This window comes from Asparagus officinalis, chromosome 3 (genome assembly GCF_001876935.1).
Source record: "Asparagus officinalis chromosome 3, Aspof.V1, whole genome shotgun sequence".
NCBI lineage: Eukaryota > Viridiplantae > Streptophyta > Magnoliopsida > Asparagales > Asparagaceae > Asparagus > Asparagus officinalis.
The window spans coordinates 1,431,941-1,441,279 of NC_033796.1; positions in this window are offsets into that span (position 1 = coordinate 1,431,941).

Sequence of the window (9,339 nt, forward strand, 5' to 3'; positions counted from 1 at the left end):
CCAGGAGATTAGACATTGTCTATACAATATCTCTTGTTTGAGTAGTAATAAACATTCATTTGAGTGTTACTTGTATTTGAGATGATCTAGTACATAAATATACATCCACGGAATAAGAACGAGGTGAATAGAATCCAAAACCAACTCAAAAGCTGATTTTGGCAAGTGAACCAATGGACTGTAGGCACTCAAAAATTGCCAAGAGGCAGATGAGGGTCACAACTCATTATAATGGACCTCATTAGCCAAGACGAACGTCGAAGTTCAGTTGAAATCCAGAAAGGCGAGGCTCAACAAGACAACGAGGCTCCGTCTCGACAAGGCAACGAAGCCGATTAACACTGCCTTTCGAGTCAACACAGGGGGTCGTCTCGTCTCGGACTTCGAGCCTATGATCATCACCTTTCGAGTCGACACAAGGGGTCATCTCGTCTCGGACTTCGAATCAATCATCACTGCCTTTCGAGTCGGCATGGAGGAGGTCTCGTCTTGGACTTCAAGCTAATTATCACCGCCTTTCGAGTCGACACAGGGGGTCGTCTCGTCTCGGACTTCGAGTCGACTATCACCGCCTCTCGTCGACACGAATGACGGGTCTCGTCTCAAACTTCGAGTCAGCTATCACCGCCTCTCGAGTCAACACGAAGGAGATTTCATCTCAGAATTCAAGTCGACTATCACCGCCTCTCGAATCGACACATGAAGGCCGTCTCGTCTCGGACTTCAAATCAATCATCACTACCTTTCGAGTCGGCACAGGGACGTCACAGCAGCAAAGCTCGACATCAAAGTCAAAGCTCGCCAACACAGCGAGGTTCGATATCAAAGACGAGGTTCGCCAACACAGCGAGGTTCGATATCAAAGACGAGGTTCACCAACACAGCGAGGTTTGACATCAAAGGCGAGCTTCACCTTAAATAAAGCTCGTCACTCACTTCAAATTGAGCTCTAATGGTCCCGAAGACCACAACAGCCATGTGGGATAAGTGGTAGACGTCGGTTACCCCCGCAACCGCATCGGTTATGCCCATGTTCCCATGACTTTAGCATGTCAGTTACATGATAAACTCCTATAAATAGTCTCAAACAACTATTAGGGGTAGACTGAGACTTTGGGGGAGACTTTTTGGGAATTTTCGGAGATCAAACTACGCTCACAAAGAGCATTCAAAGATCTACAGCACCAATCCAAGCTCTTTAGCAATTTTGTTCTGATCGTCAATGGGAAGCAATCTCAGCACGAGCATCGAGGGAAGCGTCGCACCAAGAACCCACATTAAATTAAAGAGAAGTCAAATCAAAACTTATCTTCCTCTGTAATTGAGAGAGAGCGATTGTAATAGATTTGTATCGAGCTATCGAATCTTAATTCTTCAAATTAAAGAAATCAATCAAACATTTTCAACCCTACAGAAGATGACGACCATACTAGGAGAAGTCATTCTTTCCGACGAACTGGTGGTGGCACAATCAGATCAGATCGCAGTGGGAACCGAGATCAAAACTATTGTCATCGAGTTCGACCAATCTAAGTATGAGGAGTTCCTCTCCTCTCGTACTCTGAGTCCCACAAAGGCACGTAAGTGTCGTAGAGTTTCGTATGAGACTTTAGCCCATTCCACTTGAGTTAATCTCAAAGAGGAACCCCAACCTCCGACTGACGAGGCTCTAAAAACAGCCGTCAGACTAAAAAGTGGGTTGTTAAACAGCCTCGTCCAACTTCGGCGGCTGCTGTTGAGCAATCTAGTCAAACAATGTCTATTGCGGAACTCGCTGCTGTTTCACTTTCAATACATGTAAGACAACATCGATGATAGAATTAGGCTCGCCGTAAGGCTCGAGCCTTGGTCTTGTTGGATGGTTTCCACTATCGGCCATGAGACAACATGTCTAAGGCCCACAAGTCTACCGAGGCTCGATTAGCTGAGGTGCGTCAAAAGGATGAACCTCACCCATGTACCCAAGTGTGCTTGAATGACGAATCTCGTCCTCAACATGAGGTTCATCCAAAATAACCAGTGCATGCTCACCCTGCTGAGCCTCATCGAAGTGTTCAAATACGCTCCGTTGACAGACCTCATCTTCAACACGAGGTTTGACCAAAACAACATGGGTGTCTTCCAAACAAGACTCGTCAAAGACGACAAGTGTGCCAGGCTCGCCTAACTGACGAAGCTCATCTTCAACACAAGTCTCATCAAAACAACAGACCTTGCCCATGCATTCAAATATGCTAAACTGACGAACCTCGCTTTCAAAACGAGGCTCGTCCAAAACAACCAGTGCAAATTTGCCCTACCACTTAGAATAGGAAGACTCAGGATCGACGAAGTGACGAGCCTCGTCAAAAAGACGAATCTTGCCTTCAACCTTAGACTAACACTATTATAGAGAAACATTCACTGGTCCAAGATGAGGTTCGACCTAGACGACAAATCCATCTTTGGAACCAAGTTCGTCTGATTAACGAACCTCGCATGAAATACGAGATTCGTCCCCCAAACCAGGTTCATCCGAATATCAAAGATCGCATGAATGATGAAGCTCGCCCAACCGACAAACCTCGTATCACACATGAGCCTCGCCTAAGAGCCTAAGTGCGTTTAGATGACGAACCCCGTCTTCAGCATGAGGTTCGTCCAGCCAACCAGGCTCACTAATCTCTAACACTTAGTGATTCTTGCACATGCATAAGCAAGTTACCTAAGTTAACAGGGGGGTGGTCCTGTTACTGATCTCCATGATTACCTGGTTCATAAGAACAGTGTAAGCCAGAATCTAATTGCAGTTGTGAGAAATTTATCTCCTCAGTGGCAGTTGTGAGAAATTTATCTCCTCAGTGGTAGCCAAATGCCAGTGTAAGCCCTACTGACTTATGTAAAAGAGAAAGATGCTTCGGCAGTAAAAACCACTTCCTCCCCTAAATCTTCGTCAAAGCAGAAGGACAAATCTTCGGATAGCCACTTTCAGCAGAAGTACGACTTTCAAGATGAGCAAGTAGTCCTGATACTCAAATTCTTGATCAAGGCAAAAAAGATCAAGCTCCCAAAATCGATGCGACCTGAGGAGATGTCGAGAATGGATGATCCCAACTATTATGTATACCACTGGATGGTTCATCATCCCAGCTCTAAATGCTACATTCTGAAGGATAAGATCCAAGCTTTTATTGGATGCATGTGTCTTTACCCTTCAACCCTGATTATTGCTGGAGGGTGGGTAGTCTCGGTTTCTTCTCAAAACTATGTATTATCTCGATCCGCTCTACAAATACTATCATGTTAATGAATACCTCTGATAGTTAATTTCCTCCAAATTCGTTTACCAATTCTTTTCAATAGGATGGCAGAACCACAAAATACTATCAAGTTAATAATTAACTTTGATAGTTAGTTTCCCCCAAACTTCCCTTGCCAATCCTCTCCATTAGGATGGCAAGACCATAAAACTATCATGTTAATAATTATCTCTGATAGTCACTTCATTTAAATTCCCTCACCAATCCTTTCTAATAGGATGGCGGGCCCACAAAACTATCACGTTAATAATTATCTCTGATAGTTGACTCTATATACTTTGTCATGTAGAGACTTGCCATGTGATGTGCCTCTATTCCATTCACAGTTGTTATACTCCTATATCACTGAACGACTTAATATCCCTCGCCAAGTAGTGTTCTACCATGTGATGAACACCTACTTGTCACTCGATCAAGATAGTGATCTACCATGTGATGATTTACTATTTGGTCTTTTCTGGAAGTTCTATCTCCATAGAATGGTTGAAGATAGTGGCCTACTATGCGATGTGCCACTATTTTAATCACAATCGTTATACTCCCATGTCACTGAACGACTTGATTTTCCTCTTCAAGTAGTGTTCTACCAAGCGATGAACATCTACTTGTCACCCAATCAAGATAGTGATCTACCATGCGATGATTCTCTATTGGATTTTTTTCCGTAAGTTCTTTCTCCTAGAACGGTCGTTAATAGTGGCCTACTATATGATGTGCCACTATTTCAACCTCTATTTCACTCATAGTCGTTATACTTCCGTGTCACTGAAAAACTTGGTTCCCTCCAAAATCTCCCACAATCCTCTTCAAGAGGATGGTGGGTTCACAACAAAACTATCATCTTAATGATTATCTCTGATAGTCAATTTTTCTCTAAAATCTCCCACCAATCCTCTTCAATAGGATGGCGGGTCCCCTAAATTATACTTCGTCAAGTAGTGTTCTACTATGCGATGAACACCTATTTGTCACTCGATCAAGATATTGATATACCATATGATGATTCACAATTTGATCCCTTCTGAATGTTCTATCTCCATAGAACGGTCGAAGACAGTGACCTTGTTTTCGTCAACAGTTGGTCTCATTATGGAATTCATTATATTTTTGATTGTTTACAATGAATTCAAAAGAAAATAGTTTTTTTATAAGACCTCTCTTACACAATAGGAAGAAAATTATAACTTCTTAGAAAATAACACAGAAATCGTTTATCAACTCCTGCTTTTGTGGGATCTTTGCCTGTGCCGGGGGTGCGTTAACCCGTGAATCACCGATTCACAGATTCTGATTGAACTGTGAAGGCCTTTGGATGTTCTTCTTCGTTTATCAAAGTAAGAATCTTGAGCGAATATCTTATTGATGTAAAATGTTCACTCTTCCAAAGATCAAATCAGAGCTTAAATCTTTAGGAATTTCCAAAAGCTTCTTAAGGATATTTGTGAAGAATAAAGACTCTCTCTCTTACTCAAATTCACCAAAGGCTCAAGTCTCTCTGCCCCAATTGCTCGGCTTCCCTCCTCTGCGTGTATAGGAAGATATTTATAGTCTCTAGGAGTTATACATGTTAGAAATAATGCAAAATAACTGATACTAACTTTCTCCTTTGGACGCGGCAGTAGGCACTGTCGCGGCCAAAGGAGGTAGTTTTTAAGTTTTCATAACCGCTCCTACCACCTTTAATTACCATTATTTCAGCGATTATGTGCGTGATTTCTGCTTGTAACTACTCCCCCCCCCCTCAAGTTCATAAGTGATCCCTAGCAGTTAATAAGTCATGTGGATCGCATGAAACTAAAAAAAAACTATCAAAAATAAAAGTTTTTAGCTTTTTAGTGTGCGCGGTAGTCGTAACTGTCACGCATTGCCGCGGTAGTTACCACTACCATGCACCTCCGAGATATTTTGTACTGTCTCAGGTATTTTGGCTTTAACTTTCTCGTCCGATCTCGGAATCAGGTGATCCAAAATGCATTGGAAATATAACGAAGATATCTACAACTTTTGTGTTTGAGTTTCTTCATATTTGGATCGTATCATGGCTTAAATGTGTAAGATATCTCCATGATAGTTACGACTGTCGCGTACCTCCGAGGCAGTTTGCGTTGTCTCGGGTATTTTGGTTCTAACCTCCTCGTTTGATCTCGGAATCAGGTGATTCAAGATGCGTTAGAAAGCTAGCAAATAGCTCTACAACTTCCCATAGGCAAGACACTCTCTTTACTTGCGCGTCACCTTCCACTATCGTGCCTATGCGCGTCAGTGTACCTTATCGCGCACCTCCAAGGTAGTTTGCATTGTCTTAGGTATTTTGGCTCTAACTCCCTCATCCGATATCGGAATGAGGTGATCCAGATGCGTTGGAAAGCTAGAGAATAGGTCTACAACTTCCCATAGGCAAGACATTCTTTTTTGCTTGTACGTTACCTTCCACTGCCATGCCTATGTGCATCAGTGTACCTTGTCACGGGTATTCATGTTGTTCTTCTATGTTGTTTCACCTGTTTCTTTGCTTCTTTTAGCTTTAGATGATCCCTTATGACTTAGATAATGACATTCATTATCTTTTCTTTGTCTTGAGCTGTATTTAGATATCTATAAGTATTTTTAGATGCCTACAGACCTACCATGCGATGAGCCTCACTTTTAACTTTTCAGGTTGAGCTATTACACTGAATGGCACAACCAAATTTGATTACAACTTATCTATTGTAATCATGCTTGAACACTTAATCCAATGCCTTGAATGAATAAGGATAGAGGAGAAATCTTAGCATTAAGCCTAAGAGAAACTCCTCGACAATTAGCATGCTAAGAGTAAAAGTATGGCTAGTCCAACTCAAATGACAGTTTGTAAAGACACATCAAGTCCGTTGATAGCTGAGGGTTTGCTAAAAATCCTAAATCTTGTTTGTTAATCCTACATGGGTCTGACGAAGCCCACACCGAATGACGAGACTCAACGAATACCAGACTTCATCTCGAAGTATTGAGGTTCACCTAAAAATGACAAACTTCACCTGTAACCACGAAGTTTACCCCAGAGTATCGAAGCTCGCCAAGAGGCCAAGCTAGTCATGCAAGCTAAGTTCGTCATGCAAACTTCTCCTGCAACCACGAGATTCATCCTGAAGTATCGAAGCTCGCCAAGGGGCCAAGCTTGTCGTGCAAACCAAGCTCGTCATAGTCGAGAAGGTTCAAAGTATTTCAGATCTCATACAACCTAATTCAGGTCTAAAAACTTTGAAGAGGGTCTTGTAGGCACTCAAAAATTACCAAGAGGCAAACGAGGATCATAACTCATTATAATAAACCTTGCTAGTCAAGACGAACGTCGAAGTTTAGTTGAAATATAGAAAGGTGAGGCTCGACAAGACAACGAGGCTCCGGCTCGACACAGGGGGTCATCTCGTCTCGAACTTCGAGCCGAAGGCTCGACAAGACAACGAGGCTCCGGCTCGACACAGGGGGTCATCTCGTCTCGAACTTCGAGCCGATGATCATCGTCTTTCGAGTCGACACATGGGGTCATCTCGTCTCAGACTTTGAATCAATCATCACCATCTTTTAAGTCGGCATGGAGGAGGTCTCGTCTCGAACTTCAAGCTAATGATCACCGCCTTTCGAGTCGACACAGGGGGTCATCTCGTCTCGGACTTCGAGTCGACTATCACTGCCTCTCGAGTCAACATGAAGGGGTCTTGTCTTAGGTCTCATCTCAAACTTTGAGTCACCTATCACCGCCTCTTGGGTCGACACGAAGGAGATTTCGTCTCGGGTCTCATCTCGGACTTCGAGTCGGCTATCACCACCTCTCGAGTCGACACGAAGGAGATTTTGTTTCGGGTCTCGTCTTGGACTTTGAGTCAGCTATCACCGTCTCTCAAGTTGACACATGAGGGTCATCTCATCTCGGACTTTGAATCAATGATCACTGCCTTTCGAGTCGGCATAAGGACGTCACTACAGCGAAGCCCGACATAGAAGTCAAAGCTCGCCAACACAGCGAGGTTCGATATCAAAGATGAGGTTCGCCAACATAGCGAGATTCAATATCAAAGACAAGGTTCACCAACACAACGATGTTCGACATTAAAGACGAAGTTCACCAATACAATGAAGCTCGTCACTCACTTCAAATTAGGCTGTAACGGTCCCGAAGACCATGACAGCCATGTGTGCTTAGTAGTAGGCATCGGTTACGCCCGTAACCGCATCAGTTATGCCCACGTTCCCATAACTTCAGCACATCAGTTACATGCTAAACTCCTATAAATAGCCTCGAGCAGCTATTAGGGGTAGACTGAGACTTTGGGGGAGACTTTTTGGGAATTTTCGGAGATCAAAGTACGCGCACAAAGAGCATTCAGAGATCTGTAGCACCAATTGTAATGACCATGAATTTTCAATACTAGTTTAAATAATTTTTCTGGTATTTTAAAATATTAAATTATTATTTTTAAAAGAGTGTTTATATTTTCTCGATTTTCTAGAATTTTCTATGATTTAAAAATTTAGTTTTATATAGTTTTGTTAATTATAAATTTAATTATTATGGTAAAAATTTTTTAAATTAATATTTAAATTATATAGTCTTTTATTATTATTATTATTAATTAATTATTTTACACTGATTTTATCCTGATTTTTCTCCTTGTATTTCTCCTTAATTTCTCCCTAATTTTATCCTTATTTTCCTCCCTAATTATTCTTAATTATTCTCCTTAACCCTAATCCCTTTATATGTAATATATATTTTCTCTCTCTCCCCTGATCTCTTTTTTTCACAGTCGCCTCAGCTCTCCTCTCTCTCGGTCTCATCCTCTCTCTCTCCTCACATATCTCTCAGTCTATAAGCCCTTCATCACCGATCTGAGCTCCTCCTCTCTTCACGCTTGACCGTGCCGCCGTCCAATCCAACCGCCTTGCGCCATCCTCAGATCCGCCCGACCATGCTCGCCTCAACTCCTCCTTCACCTGTCCGAGCTCCGCCTTCCTAAGCTCCTCCATTCGCCACGCCTCCACTCACGTCGCTGTCCGACACTTCCCGGCCTCCACCGTCCGTCCAGTCCGTCGCCCACCAGGCACATGCCTTAAGCGTCGATAGCAGCCCATATCAACCACCCCACGCACCGAGCTGCCTCTCAACCTCTCAGCCGCCTCCTCATCGCTGTCTGCAGGCCGCGCCTAGACACTCTCCTCAGCCCCCAGCTCAGATCTGTGTGCCCCGGCCACGATCCGCACAGGGCCCGTCGCGCTCCGTCGCCACTCTGTCAGCCTTCATTCGCCCCTGCAGCGCTGTCCACTCCAGATCCCTGCTCCTCTCGCTATCCCCTCGGCCCTTCAGATTTGACGCGCCACCTCTGTAGCAGCGACGTCGTAGCCCTCCATCGTTTAGACCTGTTGTGCCGCGTCTGCAGCAGCATCGCCACTCGTCCACAGGCCCCTTGGCATCGTAGGTAAGATCTCACTTACTCATTGATTCATTGTTTCAATTTTTTAGATCCGTTATGAATTAATTAAGTATATGCATAGATTAGATTGTGTTTCATTCATGTTGTAGCATATTTATTTTGTGATATTCTGCGTGGGATTGTTTGATGAATGATATTAAATAAAACGAAATAACTTTAAAAATGGGAAATGTTACTCTTCATATAGAAAAGAAATAATTAAAAGGAATATTTTTAAAGATTAGTTTATAATTATTATTTAAGAGAGAGTTAATTTAAAGAAAATTATTTTGTAAAAGAATTATTTGAATTAATAAGTTTATTATTATTTTAGAATAATTATTATAAATTAATAGAATTTATTTTGAAAAAAGATTATTTCTGAATTACATAGATGCTCCTTATAATATATGATTCTTAGATTTAATTATTTGACATGCCCTGATATTGTTGCACAGGATTGGTTGTATTTATTTACTATTTCCTTATTGTGATTGAGAACCATTAGTAGTTCATGACTTAGTGGCTTTGTGCGTCATGAACAAGACTTAGTGACATGTGTGTGTGCGTTGGCTAAATTTAGGAGG